The sequence below is a fragment of the Macaca mulatta genome, chromosome 9 (genome assembly GCF_049350105.2).
Source record: "Macaca mulatta isolate MMU2019108-1 chromosome 9, T2T-MMU8v2.0, whole genome shotgun sequence".
NCBI classification, from domain to species: Eukaryota; Metazoa; Chordata; class Mammalia; order Primates; family Cercopithecidae; genus Macaca; species Macaca mulatta.
Genome location: NC_133414.1, coordinates 72,219,133 through 72,237,525, shown reverse-complemented (window position 1 = coordinate 72,237,525; position 18,393 = coordinate 72,219,133). Strand labels below are relative to the sequence as shown.

At 49.8% G+C, this 18,393-nt stretch overlaps 1 protein-coding gene across 12 annotated transcripts in view; it reads right to left on the bottom strand.

Annotated features, from left to right (window-relative positions):
* The window catches only part of KCNMA1 (potassium calcium-activated channel subfamily M alpha 1), a 755,994-nt gene that overhangs the window by 525,733 nt on the left and 211,868 nt on the right, over positions 1-18,393 (bottom strand).

The window sequence follows — 18,393 nt, the reverse complement described above, 5'->3', positions numbered from 1 at the left end:
ATATCTTAGTGAAACAAAGAAGGATGGTATTATTTTATTTTATTTTGTTTTTTGAGATGAAGTCTCACTCTGTCACCCAAGCTGGAGTGCAGTGGCACGATCTCAGCTCTCTGCAACCTCCACCCACCACGTGCAAGCAATTCTCATGCCTCAGCCTCCTGAGTAGCTGGGATTACAGGCAAGCGCCACCACGCTCAGCTAATTGTTGTATTTTTAATAGAGACGGGGTTTCACCATGTTGGCCAGGCTGTTCTTGAACTCCTGACCTCAAGTGATCTGCCCACCTCAGCTTCCCAAAGTTCTGGTCTCCTGCCATTTTAAAGGGAAAAAAAAAAATACCAAAGCAAGAGGAAAGGCAACCTGTCTAAGATTTGGGCATGCTGAGGAGGGAGGAGAAAAGTGTGGGAGATGTCCTGTGGTCTTTGCCTACCTAACCTCTCTGCGCCTTTTCACAGCAGCACCCCCACTTTCCTTTAGGAAAATTATTATCTCTTCCTGTCAGTCTATGTGGTTCAAAGGGGACAGATGGCCTGCCATTGGCTCCAACAGTAGAGTCCTTTCTACCCCCTGACAACAGCAATTGGGCCATGAATAATCACATGATCCATGTCAAGCCAATAAGACTCAAGCATGGAACATTTGCAGGAAAGAATAGGAAAAGTCATCCTTCTCTGAGAATGAAGCCACCACAGAGAAAAGTAAAAGTAATAGACTATTGATGTCATCATTTGAACACCCGGATCCAGCTGTGCCTGAAATCCACACCAGAGCCTTTCAGTGGCTTAAAATGTGCTTGAGGAAACAAGGCTGATCTCATCAGATAACTGAGCCCCACATAGTGACCTAAATTGTAAACCTTTGCACACAGTGAGTGTTCTGCCTAGAATACTCTTCTCCCACAGAGACTTATGGCCTGCTCCCTTAAGTCTTTGCTCAAATATCTCCTTTTCAAGGAAGTCTTCCCTGGCCACCTGTTTAAATTTGCAACACTTTCTTTCCAATAGCACTTTTCTGCTTTATTTTTCTCCATAGCACTTAAAACCTCTAATATACTTAATAATTCATTTACTTCTTTCACTTACTGTCTGCCTCCCCCACTGCTGCATCCTTGGTGCCCAATACAGTGTCTTGCACAGAGTTGGCTCAATAACCATGAATGAATGACTAGAAAGGGCTATGAGTATCAGCCCCTCATTGGCTACAGAGGCTAGGTTTAGTGTTGCCAGATAAAATACGGGATACCCAGTAAAATTTAAATTTCAGATAAACAACAAATAACTTTTTAGTGTAAGTATATTCCAAATACTAACTGAGACAGACTTATACTAAAACCTTACTCATTATTTATCTAACAATGTACATTTAACTGGACCCCAACACAAACACCCACTGCAATTATTACTGCAGATGAAGATGTTTAAAAAGATGCCAGCAAATTATGTTCATCATTTAAAACTCTGGAATTAATTCCCAAGGCAAAGTCACACTGGGGATCATTGTGATTTGGAATAAGGGGAAGAACCAAAGACAGAGGTGAAAGGTGAAAAGCTTTGTCTGCAGTGACAAAGGGGGCGAGCCAGAGGGAGGTCAGGCACATGGGAGGCAGGTGGGGAGGGCACACTGGTGAGCCATCCTCTTGGGGACTTGGCCATGGCAGGCAGGGAGCTGCTCCCAATTCCCCCTTCTCTCCCTCTGGCTGCCTGTGGCTCAGGGAAGCTGGGGAAGAGAGAAGCCAGACCTGCAGCCCTGGATGCTAATATTTTCTTTCCAAATGTGTTAAGCTCCACGGAGATAGAATGATCCAAGATAAGACCTGGGAGGGGGAGGCCACAGGGCAGATGTATTTGGGGGCTGCCCACTGACATGTGTGGGACCTGCTGCCCAAGCCTCCCAGGCCAGCCTCAGATAGGATCTGTTAGGTCTTGCCCTGGTCCTTGAGCCTCTGTCCTGTGAGACTCTGAACAGGAGGGTATTTAGGAGGAGGGGGAGGCCCTGATACAGGAGCAGCCATGGCAACTGAAGGTGTAGATTCAGGGAAAAAATCCAGCTCTCCCACCGCTGTGGAACCTCCTCCATAAGATGGGGACAGTACTGCCAGCCCCTCAGGCATTGTCAGGATTAAACAGTGCCCAACAGCACAAAATACAGGTTCAAGCAATGATCCCAGCACCCCTTGCTTCGTCTCATGCCACTGACACCATAAAGCAATGGTTCTCACAAATGAGCAGGCATTGTAAGCACACCAGAGGGCTTGTTGAAACACAGTGTGCCGGGCCCATCCCAGAATCTACATTTGAAACAAGATGTCAGGCACTGCTGATGCTGCTGGCCTTGGGAGCCCACTTTTGGGACCACAGCTCCTGACCACCCTGGTATGGCTCAGTGACTGCTGAATGAGACACGGATCTTCACCCCCAGCTCTCTCCTGGCCTCCTCCTTCACCCAAGGACAGAACCACCTGCTTGTTTCAATACTGGACATTGGTGGAGGGGTGGGGAAAAGAGGAGGACAGGGAGATGGTCCTCACATCTGAGGCTCTAGTGTTTCCTTTTGAGTCATGCCTCCCAGGATGTTTCTGAACTGATCCCTGGCCACCACGTGGGGACCTGGAAGGCTAGTTCCCTGCTTCTCAGTCCTGGGGGCCCAAGTTCCAGAGCCCCTTGGTAGACCCTGGAGAGGAGAAATCAACGTGAAAAAGGCTGGGAGGCAGGGGGCCCTCCAGTCACAGTGGTTAACTGCATCAGTAATTCACAGCACAAGAGGTATGTGGCAGATAATGCTATTTCGCCAGCCCTCTTACCTATTGTTTTACAAGGCATTCATTATTTTAATTACTTTATGATAGGCAAGGAAAAACACAGACTAAAGGGAGATAATGCCCTTGTTATTATTTGCTTACACTAGATGTTGTGAGCTTAATTACCATGTGTGGGAAGCAGGACTGGGAGGAGTGATGGGGGAGCTATTTAAAGCCTGATGCCTGCTGGCCAGGCTAGCCACCAGCCTAGCCACAGATCTTGTGCCTGGAGGAAGAGGCCCCTCTCTCCACCACTGACTTCACTGTGGCCAAAGCACCCCTTATGGGGAGCAGGCATTATAACTCCATGTTCCAAAGAAAAAGGAGCAGAGAAGGTTCAGTAGCCTTGCTGGGAACATGCAGGGGCAGAGTCCACTATAAGAGTGTTGGTCACCATTGAACAAGCCAGAACTAGGTGCCAGCACCTAAGAATTAAGTGTTCTCTATGCATTATCTTGCTTAAACCTTATAATACATCCAACAGGCAAGTGAAATTATTTCCATTTTACAGACAGGGTGACTAAGAGCTGGTATTTCTCAGAAAAAGGCGCAGAGCCTGAGAGCTCAGGCTGGAAGCAGAGAGCCCACCTGGGCTTGTACCTGCTCCAGAACTTCCAAGCTGATGACTGTGGCCCATCAACCCTTGAGCCTCAGCCTCCTCCGTGTAAGATGGGGACAAACGTGCCACCTCATTAAGGTGGTGGGGAAGCTGAAGCTTGGCACAGTCCTGGGCACACAGCGGTTATGGCTGCCCTGATGAAGCACCCACTGATGGGGCTGGGGCCTCTAAGGGTAATCCGTTGAAGCTGCACTGCTTTCATCAACCAGTGGCCCTGGGAGGCACACTGGCCAGAGTGAACCTTTAATAAATAATCACAGAATTGAGGATAAGGGAGTGCAGGTTCTAACACTGTTATCCTCCAATGAGTAAGCAGCCCCTAGAAGGTAAGGTGCTGTGACTCCTGCAGAGCTTCTAGTAGGTGCTGTGTGACCATCACCCAGGACAGCTGGGGCAGGGGTTCCCACAGAGGGTGGACCCTAGACCGAGTGACATCTCAGATCCCTTCTGACTTGAAGCCCCATTAGATCAACCTCCCATTTTTAAGATGAGGAGGCTGAGGACCAGGGAGAGGCTGCCTCCTGAGTCCCAGCATTCTGCTCTTGCTCCTGTCCCCACAGGACATTGCCTCACAGGGGAAAAAATGGTTTGTTCCAAATGGTAAAGGGGATATCCAGCCACACCCAAACCTTCCACCTCTCACTGCAGAGGACCCAGTCCTTATGCAGGAAGCAGTTCTGAGTAGGGGCAGCCTGATGTCAGTCAGGAAATCACTGTGTGTGTGCTCACACATGCACGTGTGTGTGCATGTGTGTGTGTGCATGTGTGTGTGCATGTGTGTGTGCTCACACCCGTGTGTGTACATGTGTGTGTATGCATATGTGTGAGTGTGTGCTTGTGCTCACACATGCATGCGTGTGTGCATGTGTGTGTGTGTGTGCGCTCACACATGTGTGTGTGCATGTGTGTGTGAGCATGTGCGTGTGCTCACATATGCATGTGTGCATGTGTGTGTGTGTTTAAGGGAGAGAAACCCCACTGGCTGCAGCCTCCAGCTACCCCAGCTTCAGGAGGACAGGCCACCAGATCTTCTGAAATGGAAGAAAAGATGCCTTGGGAAAAGAGAAGAACATTGAGGGAAGGACAGGGAGAAAAATGAGAGGTGGGGCCATCGGGTGGGAAGGCCATCTCAAAAAGAGGAGGTCCTGCAGGAGCCCTCCCCCTGCCCTTGGCCACTCCCTGAGAAAGGTGTTTGGCCTTGCACTGGAGGCCACTCTGTTGATCTGCCTCCAACCCTGCCCTGTCTCCCCACCAGAGCCTTGTGTAAAGCAGGCCACAGCTGCCTCTCAGTGGCAACAGTGACATCTAATCTCAACGCCCACATCAGAGGGTGGGGAGGGATTCAGAGCAAGAGTGCAGGCACAGGAGGCAGGGAATGCCAGAAAGCAGAGTGGCCGCAGTCCCCTCCCGACATCCACCCTACCAGGCAACCTCTCACAGGGCTGTGCCCAGCCTTACACCCTCACCCCTTTCTATGCCTTCTCCCCATTCCCTTTAGTGGTGTTCCCTATGATGACTTTCTGTTGACATGGCCACAGAGGGCCTCACCCTTCCTATGTCACCTGGGGCCAAGGGCCCGACTAGACCCCATCACCTAGTGCTCAAGATACAAACCTCATCTGTTGGGTCTGGGCATTTCCCGCTGAATCACAAGATCAAAGACCAAAGCTTGAGAAGGGACCTTAGCAATTCCTGAGGATCCCCACCGCCACCCAACTACCACGCATGCAGTGTACAGATGAGAAAACTGAGGCCTGGAGGGAAAGCCACAAGCTCAGGGCCACCCAGCCCAGCCAGGTGGCCACCGGGCCAGGAAGCAAGCCCCAGCTGCTCTGTTTATCTTATCTCTTGTTGTCTCCTGGATAAGACAATTGCTCCAAATCTAGCCCAAGTGACACAGTCACTCTGCTGCTCCATCCTGGAACCTGGAGTTCAGGGTGTTCCTAGGACTGGCAGAAGGCTCCACCTGGCCTGGTACTGAGTTCAGGTATGAGGGTCACGACAAGGACCAATCCTGCTTGCCTTCAAAGGGCCCAGCCTTCCCCAGCCATGACAGCTGCTCTGGTCTAGCACAGGAGAGCAAGCTTGTGCTAATCCTAGGACCCCACAGCCCCGACCCTCAGATTTGGCTGTCTCTGTCTCTCGTCCTTGCTGAATTAGACCCAGTATACTGGGACTTTCAGGTCTGTGGTGTGGCAAGAAGAGCTATGAAAATCAAAAGATACTCTAGACCAAGTCCAGCTTTTCTGGGTGGCCTCCAGCACATTATGTCATTCCTCAAACCCTCCATATTCTCTTCTATGAACAGGGATGAGTCCTGCCTTGTCACTCTGCCTGATTCTTGCAGGAGCCCTAATCTGGTAATAGAGCACGGCCTTTCTGAAAGCAATGCTTTACAAAGGGCAGGCAAGTGGAGTCACTGTCCTCTGGTTCTGGGCAGGAAGCAGGGCTGCTCTGGAGAAAGAAGTCCCTGTGCCACAAAGCCAGAGGCCTCGCAGAACGCAGGGCTCAACACTCAGATTCCTACCAAGCTGCAACTTGCAAGGCAGGGCCCCCGTTGTCACTCTGCACCCCAACAGGATGTCAAATTGCCAAGTCTCAACAGGTGACCTGCCATGCTGGGCACACCCTCCCTGACAGTGTGAGCTGCTGCCACACCTGCTCTCACCCGATTGGACTCTCTCACCCCAAGGCACACTCCTGACACCTGTCAAGCTGTCAAGCTGAACCAGGCACCAAGGTCACTGCAGGCACCACACCTGCTGGACGACTGCGTCAGGCGTGAGAAGCTGGCTGGGCCTGCCTTGAGGGGATCCCAGGCCCCTCCCTGCTGCCTGCGAAGGTCCGAGCCCTGAAGTTCCAAGTCTGCCTCGGGTTTAACTACATGTCAGTTCTTTGGACACTGGTTCCTCACCCAGGATCTGGGAAATCGTTTAGGCAAAGACCATCTGGGAAGAAAAATACTTCTTCAAAAATGTAACTGAAATCATGTCATTGTTGTACTCGACACCCTCCTGTGGCTTCTTGGCCCATTCAGAGGACAAGCGACAGTCTTCACACCCAATCAGCCCCACTCATGTCCTGCGAGTCTGCCGCTTACTAGCTCCATTCCAGACGCAATGGCCTCCTCGTGCTGCCAGGACATTCCAGACCCAGTCCTGTCTCAGGGCCGTCTGTGCTGGCCTCTGCCTCTGCTCTAGAGATCCCCGTGGCTGCACCCTCATTTCTGTCGAGTTTTGGTTTGCATCCTCACCTTGTCCGTGAGCTCTTCCCTGACCACCCTACTGGAAATGACACTTCACCGCATCCCAACCTCTCCCTGTCTGTGCTCTCTTCTCCAGAGTAAGCCACCTGCTTCCTTTACTTCATCATTGTATACTGTCTGCAAGCTGCATGAGGGAAAGAGTTTTTGTCTGTTTCTTTTTGTTTTGTTTTGTTTTGTTTTGTTTTGTTTTGTTTTAGACAGAGTCTTGCTCTGTCACCCAGGCTGGAGTGTAATGGCGTGATCTCAGCTCACTGCAACCTCTGCCTCCTGGGTTCAAGCAATTCTCCTGCCTCAGCCTCCTGAGTAGCTAGGATCACAGGCATGTGCCACCACACCCGTTTAGTTTTTGCATTTTTAGTAGAGATGGGGTTTCACCATGTCTGTTTCATTTATGGCTGTATCTTCAACAGTGAATCCCTGTGAGCTCAGAGTAAGCACCTGACACATCTTGGTGGGTGGGAGGGAAGGGAGGGTGGGAAGGAGGAGAGGAGGGAGGACAGCTACAGCAAATGGAAAGTCAGTTCTTACCATGCGCAATCTGGAATAGACAATATTACTAATAAATAGTACTACTAATAACAATTATACGATTGACTAATGTTTTTTAGCATGATCATAGTAACTCTATGAGGTTGGAATTAATGTCCTCCATTGACAGATGAGAGGTTAAGTAGCTGGCCCAGGAAGACACAGTGCGAATTTAAATCCAGCTGTCTGATGCCAAAAAGGGATGTGTACCTGTCCTGCTGTCCTCCCGGGAACAGTGTGAGGAGCAGATGGGAGAATGCATATACAAGGATTATCGGCTGCTGCATAGTGCCCACGAAAGGTTTATTAACATGAAGAGCACTCGATTCATCCCACTTCTGGGTACTGCTTGTACCATCGCAACCCTTCTCCCAGGGCCCTGTGCCTATGGAGGGCAGTTCCATCAAGGACAGAGAAACACAGTTCCTTTCTCTGCCAAGAACCTGCCCAGAACCATAAATCACCCTTCATGGAGCAGAGCATCACATCGGAAATGAGCGTGGCCAAGCTGACGGGCTGTGAAGCCCTACTGCTAAGAGCCATGGTTCTCTATGCAGACGCTGCTGAAGGAAGATTTGGCTTCCTCCCTCGCCAGGCGTATCCTTGGAGTCTGCCCAGCGGTCTCCAGCGCTAAGAGGCCGAGCTCTGCAGGGCCTGACGCACCTGAGTGGGAGGTAGCGTTCTGACAGGGAACAGGGGAGATCAGGTTAGCACAAAACCATCTCCCCTAGCCCTTTTGGGACCAGAGTAGGGGTCGGGAAGCCCCTCTCATCCCTGGAAGCTGGATGTTCTGCCCAGCTCCCTGGTACCATGGGATAGTCCCAGGATGCTTGACCCCCAGAGGGCTATGGGAGAAGGAAGGGCCTCATGCCTCACAGCCTCTTTGTCCTCAAATTTTCCTGGTCAACATCAGAAGGCCTTTTCCCCTGAGCCTGCATTGATGGACTGTGCTCTGAGTTACTCATTCCATCTGCCGGGAGCCCCACCCCACCCTCTCCCTGGCCGCTCCATTGCCCGGTCCCGTCTCGTCTGTTGAAACTGACCCGGCAGCCCCACATGCAGCTGTCCTCAGCTGGGCACAATGCAGAAGGGCTCCTTCTCTCCTGCCAGAGGATGGGGGCAGGAGGAAGCCTTCTGGACCAGAAGCTATGAAGCCAGGAACAGGCTGTGTGGCCTGGGCCAGCCACCGAACCTCTCTGAGAAGATTCCCTATCTGGGAGATGAGAGGGGGTGGTGAGTTAAATCCACAGTTTTCTGTACCTTGAAGCCCAGCATTGTGAGGTGCCCCGGCGGGGGGCTGGTTACCAAGGGAAGGCAGAGGAGGCAGGGCCCTGGACCCCATGGAAATAAAAGTGTCTCTGTATTGAGCAGTTTCACCTATTATGGTTCTGTGCTAGACAGCATCTGAGTGAAGGGATTTTCTGGGGGGAAACTTTAGAAATCCCCTGAGTAAAAATCCACAGGCTCATGTTAGCTTTTTTTTTTTGAAAAGGAGTCTCACTCTGTTGCCCAGGTTGGAGTACAGTAGCGTGATCTCAGCTCACTGCAATTTCTGCCTCCCAGGTTCAAGTGTTTCTTGTGCCTCAGCCTCCCTAGTAGCTGGGATTACAGGCATGTGTCATCATGCCTGACTAATTTTTGTATTTTCAGTGCAGACAGGGTTTCACCATGTTGTCCAGGCTGGTCTCAAACTTCTCACCTCAAGTGATCAAACCCACCTCGGCCTCCCAAAGTGCTAGGATTTACAGGAGTGAGCCACCTCGCCCAGCCCCATGTTAGGTTTTTTAAAAATGCTTTATTTCATGACAATAACTATGACATCCTGTGACACAGTGTGGCCTAAGATCCAGAAGTGTCTGAACCTCAATACCTTAGGAAGCCCTAGGGCTGCTGGTCCCTCCCTGCAGGCTGCTGTCCTCTCCTTCGCCTCAGGTTTTCACCAGCCCCCAGTGCTGGGGCTGGGTCTTCCATGTCCCCCCTCCCACACCAAACACAAAGGAAATCCACCCAGCAACCTCTTTAACCTCCTGGGTGGGTGTCCCAGCCACGGGCATCCTCCCAGGTACCAATAATCCCGCATATTAGGGTATTAGGCAGATTACCCAAAGCAGCTCAAGCAAATCAAGCATAGCCTGGGCACCACCAGCTGGGGTTTTCATGGCAAGAGTTCTGCAAAGGGAGAGGATGGAGGAGGTGGTTACTCTGAGACTCAAAAGCCAGAGAAATAGGGCAGCAGGGGACCCAGGTCTTTCCTGGAGCTGGTGTCAGGAGTGGTAGAGTTCACTTCTGCCCCTGGGAAGTTCCATAGTCCAAGCTCTCCCTGGCTGCCATCACTTCTCCCCCTCTGCGCCCCGGAGACCCTGCACCAGCAGGGCTTAAGACATTTGCACTGATGAATTCACCTAGCAGCTACTGTGTTTGCTAACTGTGGGCTGCACCTTTAGGGAAGGCACACACTGTCCACAGGTTCAGGCAACAGGAACTTAAAAAGAAGCTGGAAGGCTGGGCGCGGTGGCTCAAGCCTGTAATCCCAGCACTTTGGGAGGCCGAGGAGGGCGGATCACAAGGTCAGGAGATCGAGACCACGGTGAAACCCCGTCTCTACTAAAAATACAAAAAATTAGCCGGGCGCGGTGGCGGGCGCCTGTAGTCCTAGCTACTCAGGAGGCTGAGGCAGGAGAATGGCGTGAACCCAGGAGGCGGAGCTTGCAGTGAGCCGAGATCGCGCCACTGCACTCCAGCCTGGCCAACAGCGTGAGACTCCGTCTCAAAAAAAAAAAAAAAAAAAAAAAGAAGCTGGAACTAACCGACTGCTCTGAGCTGTCAGAAAGCCCGGTGAGTCTACTGGGTGTCTTGGCTGGACCTATATACAGTGCTCCACCATCAAGGCATTTTTAGCCATTGCTTTCTGGGTGCACTGTCCAGATTCTCGCTCTTAGAAGCACCCCTGCGCTGGGTGTGAACAATTACTTGAACAATCTTTGCAAGTCTCCATGGCAGAAAAAGGCCAGGAAATCTTTAACAAGTCCTTACCATCTTATACCTCAAGTTTCCTTGTCTCAAATGCAGACGGCCATGTAAATGCTCCCCAAGGTCTGTCCAGCTCTAAACTGCCCGACCTGGAGGCCTGGATCATTAAGTCCTTTGCTTTGCACGCACTGTCTCAACTCTGTAACCCTGGGCAAGTCAATGGGGCATCATTTCCCTCCCCTGGGAATTGCTGCAGGAGGACAGGTTCCTTTTCAGCCCTTCTCAGAGCCAGGTTCAAAGCTGCTCTCCCATCGCCTGAGGACCAAGGGGGTCAACTGGCCCTCAGGAGATCACTGATCCCCTCTTGCATCTACTGTGTTCTGTCCTTGGTGATTTTACACCAACTTAATCTTCACAACAAGCCTGAAAGATAGGAATGTTTTTTCTTTTTTCTTTTTTTTTCTTTTTTTCTTTTTTTTTGAGACAGAGTCTCGCTCTGTCACCCAGGATGAGGTGCTGGGGTGCAGTGATGCGATCTCGGCTCACTGCAGCCTCTGCCTCCCGTGTTCAAGAGATTCTCCTCCTCAGCCTCCTAAGTAGCTGGGATTACAGGCACCCACCAACATGCTCAGCTAATTTTTTGTTGTTGTTGTATTTTCTAGTAAGACGGGGTTTCAACACGTTGGATAGGCTGGTCTGGAACTCCTGACCTCAAGTGATCTGCCCACCTCAGCCTCCCAAGGTGCTGGGATGGCAGGTGTAAGCCACCATGCCTGGCCACAAGGTAGGAATGTCATGAGGCTCAGAGAGGTTGGATAATTTTCCAAGATTGCCCATCTTGTAAGTGGCAGAGCTGAAATTTCAATCTAGTCCATTCGAAGTCTGAAGGCCATATTTTTCTTTCTATTCCACACTGTCTTGGGATAGGTCCAATGTACAAGAACGGAGATGGAGTCTCCATATAAAATTCTGTTTACTACTACTACTGAAACAACCATCTCACAACCTATGGCTCCTAAATAAGAAAATCCTGTAGTACAGACATCTAAATTCACTTATAATCCGCTATGTATGGACAGAGAGTTGGAGAAATGGGCTAGGGGAGGGGGATCCCACCTGGGAATACAATGGCCCATTAGACATTAGATATGTTCTCAAATGGCCACATATGCTGCCTAAAATTAGTAAGGCAGCCTCCAAACTTTCAGGGCTAATACATACATCCTAGCCAATACGCCATATTTGTAAAATAACAATCTCCTCCTTCAAATAGCTTAATAAAATGGGAAAATATATATGACAGTCCAGAATCCACTATCAGAGCCATAGAGACTTTGAACTGGATTAGTAGAGTCCTCAGCCAGGATGACCCTGGCCAGGTCCAAGACAGCCTGCTGTCCATCAGAGACTCGGAGACAGCTGCCAGGCTGCAGGGCAGCCCATCCTGCCCCAGAAGCTCAGCTCAAGACCTGCCCAGACAAGAAAACTGTGGCAGGGGCCCAGCAGGAAGGCAAAAATTACATTTATTTCTCCTCAGTGCAGACTGGGATATGGATAACCAAGACACGCAGGAAATCCCAAACTCTCATATTCATCAAAAAAGGCAGAAATCTTCATGCCAAGTTAACTTTTACCAGAGGGAGCCCATTGCCATTCTGTAGACCAAGAGGAGGATCCAGCCCCCAAAGAGCCTCATGCTTCACAGCAAAGGCTCCTACAGGTGGCTCACAGGTGCTCTGTTCCCATGGGTCCTGCATGGCCACAGGGCAGTGCTGCCCTTGATGCAGTATGGAATGAAAAGCCTCAGTACGGCGCACTGTGTGTGTCAGTGGAAGACGACTGATGACGGGCCTCTCCCGGGAAGAACTGTCCTTTCCTTTGACATTATGTCGTCACTCCTTTGTTGGGTATTAACATGTCCTTTTAATGAAATGACAATGGTGGCAGAGCTGGCATCTGACAGTTTCTTTTTCATGTTTTTGCTTGTCAAAATAAAAAGCTGGTGGCCTTGTGATATTCTGTTTTGTAAAAATTCATTGATTATCCCACAAAAAGTCTGGGAACCCCTCCCCTAGTCCAAATGCCTCATTCTACAGGCAGGAAATTTAAGGCCCCAATATTCCACACTCATAGTGGCCAGGTCCCTCTCCAAAAGTACGGCTTTCAGACTTCAGGGACCCAGGGTATGTCTGTCATGCTAGCCAGAGACAGCCTTGGGGCCAGGAAAGGTAGGGTCTGAGGGATGGAGGCACGGTCTCTTAGGGATGGAGGAGCTCTGCAAGCCACTGGCCCACACAACAGGGGAAAGGGAAAGGCAAGTATTTTCAGAGCTCGGGGCCATACCAACCACCCAAGCTCCTGGCATCTGATGTCCTCACTACCACTACTGTAGGAAATGCACAGAACTATAACAACCTTCCTGGAAACACTACAAGTATTACTGTGGCCCCGAGCCACCACCCAAGGGGCAACTGGGAAGAAAGAATTCACCCGCAGATAGCAGATAGGATGCATTGTTTATGGTTGAATACTCCCTTTGGAGTCAACAGAGGACTCCAAGCAATTTGGAGTAAAAAGATGAGTAACCTGAGAGCAAAGTCACAGCCCAGTGCCCCACATGGAAGGGAACATGGTCATCCCCTTCGCGGCTGTTCTTTGCTTCCCACCACTACTGTCTTCATCACACACCTGTGCTTATTCTCTAGCAGTCAGGGCAGAGTCTGCCGCATTTGCCCACTCCACATCCTCAGAGCCTGAATAGCACCTAGCACACAGTGAGCATTTCACAGGGCACTGAAAGAATAAATGAACAAATCCTGTTTTTTGTTCTGTCCTGCTTTTTTTTACGCTTCGCTCATATCTTCTGGAATCTCAAAATCCTGCCAAGTCCACACTGCCCAAAGCACAGAAGTCAAACTCCTCAAGGCCTGATCTTCAAGGCCTGGAGCTGAGGCTGCTGGCTGCCCTCCCCACTCATCACTGACCTGCTCTCCCACTTGACTTCTCAGCTATGACTCGGTCCTCTTGACTGCCACACCTCTGTGCTGGCTGTCCCCACTCCTGGGATGCTCTCCCCATTGCTCCCCACCCATCTTCATCCTCCCTGATCAAATCCCAGAGGTGCAGTGAAGTTCTCCTTCCTGGCTAGATCTCCCTGAAACTCCCCCTGTCCTGTCTCCAGTGCCCACATCTGCTCCCCTAATTCCACATGGAACAGGTACTTAGCTGTCTTTTGATCCATGCATGTTGCATTGCCCCAATTAGCCTGGACAATCCTTGAAGGCAAGGCCTATATACTTTTTATACCCAAAGTATTTGGCATACAGCAAAGTGCTTAACAGACACGTACCAATTGAGTAAATTAAATCTCTGGTCAGTGGGCATTGTAAAAGCAAGAGCTTTCCCAGGCATCACTGACATCCGGGTAAACCAGGCCAGTTTCCATGACTTGAAGCTTAAACTGGGGGTTGGCTCCTAACTGCTGTTCCTTAGGGCAGCTACATTTTCAAATACAAACACCAAATCCCAAATGAGATCAGATGACATGGAGCTTCTGAGAGGCACATGCCCCACCAGGCATGTCAGTCAAAAGAAAGATGAATGTTCTTGTTTACAAAAGGATTTGTCCCGTGCCAGGAAAATTTCCACCGTGATTTAGGACCTAATCCAGTCTGTGCCTATAGACCTCACCAACTGAACATGTTCCTGCTTCTTCCATTTGCTGAACTTGGATGGGGTTTGGCTTCGGGTCAAAAGAGCTGTTGCAATTAGGTCATCACACAGCCTTTCCCCACAAGTAAGATGACCCCCATTCAGGAAACCAAGGGCTAGCAAGACAGACAGACTTTGGGAGGCAGAAAGAAGGCCAGGTTACCAGGCATACAGTGGCGGTCAGGACCTACTGCTCCGAACATAGCCCAGTCTGAGGGACCAGGCTCCCGGAGCTGCCCTGCTCCCTGGACTCTGCCTCTGACCCCACCCCTTGGAAGAACTGGCTGGGTTCCAAAACTTCAGCCTCTATGTCCCTGGGTTCCCACACACCCTAGTTTGGATCTAGGTCTCCAACACAGCAGCCAAATACAAGAGAGTCCAGAGCAGTTGCTAATGTGAAATGAAAACAACAATTCAACAGCCCAGGGAAAGGAGACAGGACTTCTTTTTCCAATGGATTCAGAGAACTCCTTCTCCTTTTCCTTCTCGATCCCTAGTGGGAGTTAAGGATGGCAAGCGCCTGGCCCTGCAAAGCCTCAACTCTCTACTTGGCTCTCCTCGACCCATCAATCTTCTCTCCATGGCCTGGGACCCCTCCAACGCTGGATGTCGAGAGAGGCTCGGCAGCTGTGAGAACCTTCTTTCTCAAGTAAGGTTTTTTCCAAAATTATATCAGGTTTCCTTCTACCCCAGCTTGTCAGTGGGGGACTCTTTTGCCTAACATGGTTGAGGAATGTCTTAGAAACTGGTGCAATTCAATCTGGCTTCTGATGAGGTTTTCCACCCAGACAGAGCTCACCGAGTGTCTGGAAGCGTCGGTTCCCTACACCCAGGGGCATCCACACCCTGTCCCCATCTCCAGACCTCAGTGAGGAGGATACCCTTGACAAAGTGGCTGGTCCAGCCCTACGATGAAGTCTGATCCAGAAAAAGAGCCAAGAGGAAGCCAAAAGGACTTGCCCACACACTTACATACACGGGGGCCTCCTTCCTACTATGTCCCCTCTTCCCCCCAACTTTCTAAATTGGTGAATCTACTTGCAACACACCCAGTATAAATAATTGAAGAGCTCCCGATAAAAGTGGCTCAGTAATTGAAATCTCAAAAGGCACACACCTTTCTTTTAGAAGAGAGGGCCACCCCATTCAGACTTCTCCAGGGGAAGTCGTTCCTCCCCTCATTCCTTTTCAGACTGGCCTCCTTCTACAAATACAGATTTTAACCAGCGGGTAATTGTTAGAAAGTGCAGTTTGCAAAAATGTCAGTAACCTGAATGCCAAGCTTACTAATGAATTGTGACTAGGCTGTTGTTAGTGCCGCCACACTCTCACCTGAGGACCCACAATCTCCCCTGGACAGAGGGAAATAGGCTGCCCCTCTGTTACTTCTCGGCTACTGCACTGAGGTGGGGTGGCACTAGGGGGGCTGGCATGAAGGTCACATGAGGAGGGAGTTCCTTTCACATCTCAGAAGTCTCTTATTATAAGTATCTGCCAACTGCAAGGAGAGAAGAGCCCCGCAGAGCAGGGGGCGCTGCCAGAGCGCTGTGGGCACCACCTTTGCTGGCGTCTTGGAAAGACGCCTCACGTCTCCATCGTCTCCATAACAACTATCCTACCAGCCCTCAGCACTGACAGGGATGGGGACCTTTTTTGTAGGGGCAGCTCCGGAAGAAAGGTCAGGTGGTTACCTGAATGCCAAGTCTTTGTTTTGTTTTATTTTGTTTTTCTCCATTTGCAGCTGTTTTTCTTACTAGAAGCTAGGCAGAAAGAGTTGTTACTTAGATTTCTTGAACTTGAGACATCAGAGGTGAGACATCAGCCAAGGAGAAGGGACGGTCGGGGGAGTTTCTGGGGATACCATCAGTATTTTACTTTTTGAACTCAGTGGTAGTGACACAAATTTTCTTCTTCTTCTTTTTTTTTTTTTTTTTTTTTTTTGAGATGGAGTCTCGCACTGTCGCCCAGGCTGGAGTGCAGTGGCGCCATCTCGGCTCACTGCAAGCTCCGCCTCCCGGGTTCACGCCATCCTCCTGCCTCAGCCTCCTGAGTAGCTGGGACTACAGGCGCCTGTCACCACTCCTGGCTAATTGTTTGTATTTTTAGTATAGACGGGGTTTCACTGTGTTAGCCAAGATGGTCTCGATCTCCGGACCTCGTGATCTGCCCACCTCGGCCTCCCAAAGTGCTAGGATTACAGGTGTGAGCCACTGTGCCCGGCCACAGATTTTCTATAATCATTAGCTAAATTGTAACTTTTCATTTTATAGACTTTGCTGCGTATCTGCTTCATTTTACTATTTTTTTAAAGTCTTTAAAAAATAAATTGGGCAAACTGCTCTTCACGGACCCATCACCATTGCCAGCATTTATTAAGTATCTTCTGACATACGACAGAGGATCAGTCTGCAAATCACCCTGTGTCATAGCCCTGGACAGCAGGACCGAGAATCAGAAAACTTCAGTGAAAGTCATTGGTCCCAGTGGCCAAAGCACCAAACTGAAGGAGAAAGTGAAGAGGTCAGAGGCAATCACGGCTAGTCGTAGGATCAATGGGCTAGAAGCCCCAGAGGACTTGTTGATGCACAGTTTGCTGTTATCCCAGCTTTAGAGCTCTGCCTATAAACAAAGTCATAGAGAGGGGAATGTGATTCATGATTTGTACCTGCCTTGGAAGGGCATGAAGTGAATTGAGGTATGCAGGGCCCTGGCCATCAGAGAAAGAGTGAATTTTCCGCTGCCCTGCTCATCCATTGCTGAGGGTAACTCACGGTCCCAGCACAGCCTTCACTGAACTGTCAGGAACATGAAGCAATCAGGAGTCTAGATTGAGTTTCCAAAACAGGAGCACCTTTTTGCTCTCTGTAAGCCTCCACTGATGGCTCATGCCAGCCACATGGCTCCCCTAGCCTCCTGTGCACCCACCAGAGGCTCTAACAGACTTGTCATTTTGCTCACATTGGATTAATGACCACTGTCCTCCTTCCCAAATCCTACACATACTTCAAGAGAAAGCCTAAACGCTGCCTCTGCCATGAAGCCTCTCCATACCTCTTCAGTAGAGTTAACATCTCCAGGGCTGTTTGCTCAACATTTCCTTTCAGGTGTCAGTCCCCTCAGATATCACTTATTTCTCTGCTTATCAGTCCTCATTACATTCTAGTCCAGTAGCTACATCCATCAGTCTCCCAGCTAAGAGCCTGAGTTCAGGAGCCAGGGCTTATTAATTCTTATATTTCATAGTGTCTAGCACTGGGCCTGGTGGATTTGCACCAGGTTTGCAACAAGCAATCAATGTTTATTAATAGATCAGGGTCCAAGAGCACAGACCCAGCAACCAGGAAGGAAGGTTCTTTAGGTTGTCAGAGAACACAAAGGACCTGGCAGGAGGGAGGCCAAGCATCACAGAGAACCTTCACCTTTCAAATCCACCCACTTCTCTCCATCTCAGCTTCTCTGCCCTGGTTGACTCCTAAGCTTCATAATCATTTGCATTGTACCCTGCAGTGGTACAATTCCCACTCAGTTACCTGGCTCATTCTCCCCACTGAAGCCAGAGAGATACCACAAGGTTTCTATCAGTGACATCATGCCTGTGCTTAAACTCTTCAAGGACTCCCCATTGCTCTTAAGCAAAAGTTAAGGCCCTCAGCATGGCCTTTAAAGATGCTGTGGCACATCTGGCCTTTGCCAGGCATCTGGCCACATACTGAAGTACTCTTGGCCTCACCTCCCTTAGTCCACAGCAATACTGGACATTCTTGCATTCCTTCAATGAGCAGTCCTCTTTTCTAATTCAGGGATCTGCATGTACTAGGTTTCCTTTGCCTGTAACAACCTTCTTCACATAGCCATATTCCAGATGTCCTACCCATATTTAAGATCTCTCCCCAGAAAGCCTTTCCTAACTCACCCTCCACCTCCACTCCACCACTGCCGTTGCTATCAGTCAATAAAACCTTCTAATCATGTGGTCTTTGTACTGCTCCTTCATAACACTCAAGGCATTTACTAGTACTTGTTTAGGGCCTCTTTGCTTCACTAGACTAGAGGTGGGCAAATTGTTTCTGTAAAGGGCCAGATAGGAAATATTTTAGGCTTTGTGCAGCATATGGTCTCTGTTGTAACTATTCAGCTCTGTTGTTGGGGGGCAGAAGTGGCCACAGACAATATATAAACAAAGGAGTATGGTTGTATTCCAATGGAATTTTATTTAGAGACATTGAAATCAGAATTTCATACCATTACATGTTTCATGAAATATCCTTCATTTAAATTGTTGTTCAACTATTTAAAAATGTGAAAACCATTCTTAGCTAATGGGCCATACGAAGACAGACGGCAGGCCAGACCTGGCCCACAGCCTGTGGTATGCCAGCCCCTGTACTAGACCATCAGTTTCCTAGACACAGAAGCCACGTCTTGTTCACAGATGCCTCTCTCCAGCACAGTGCCTGGTTCTCACAAGGTGATTCATAAAAATTCACTGAATGCCTTGATATG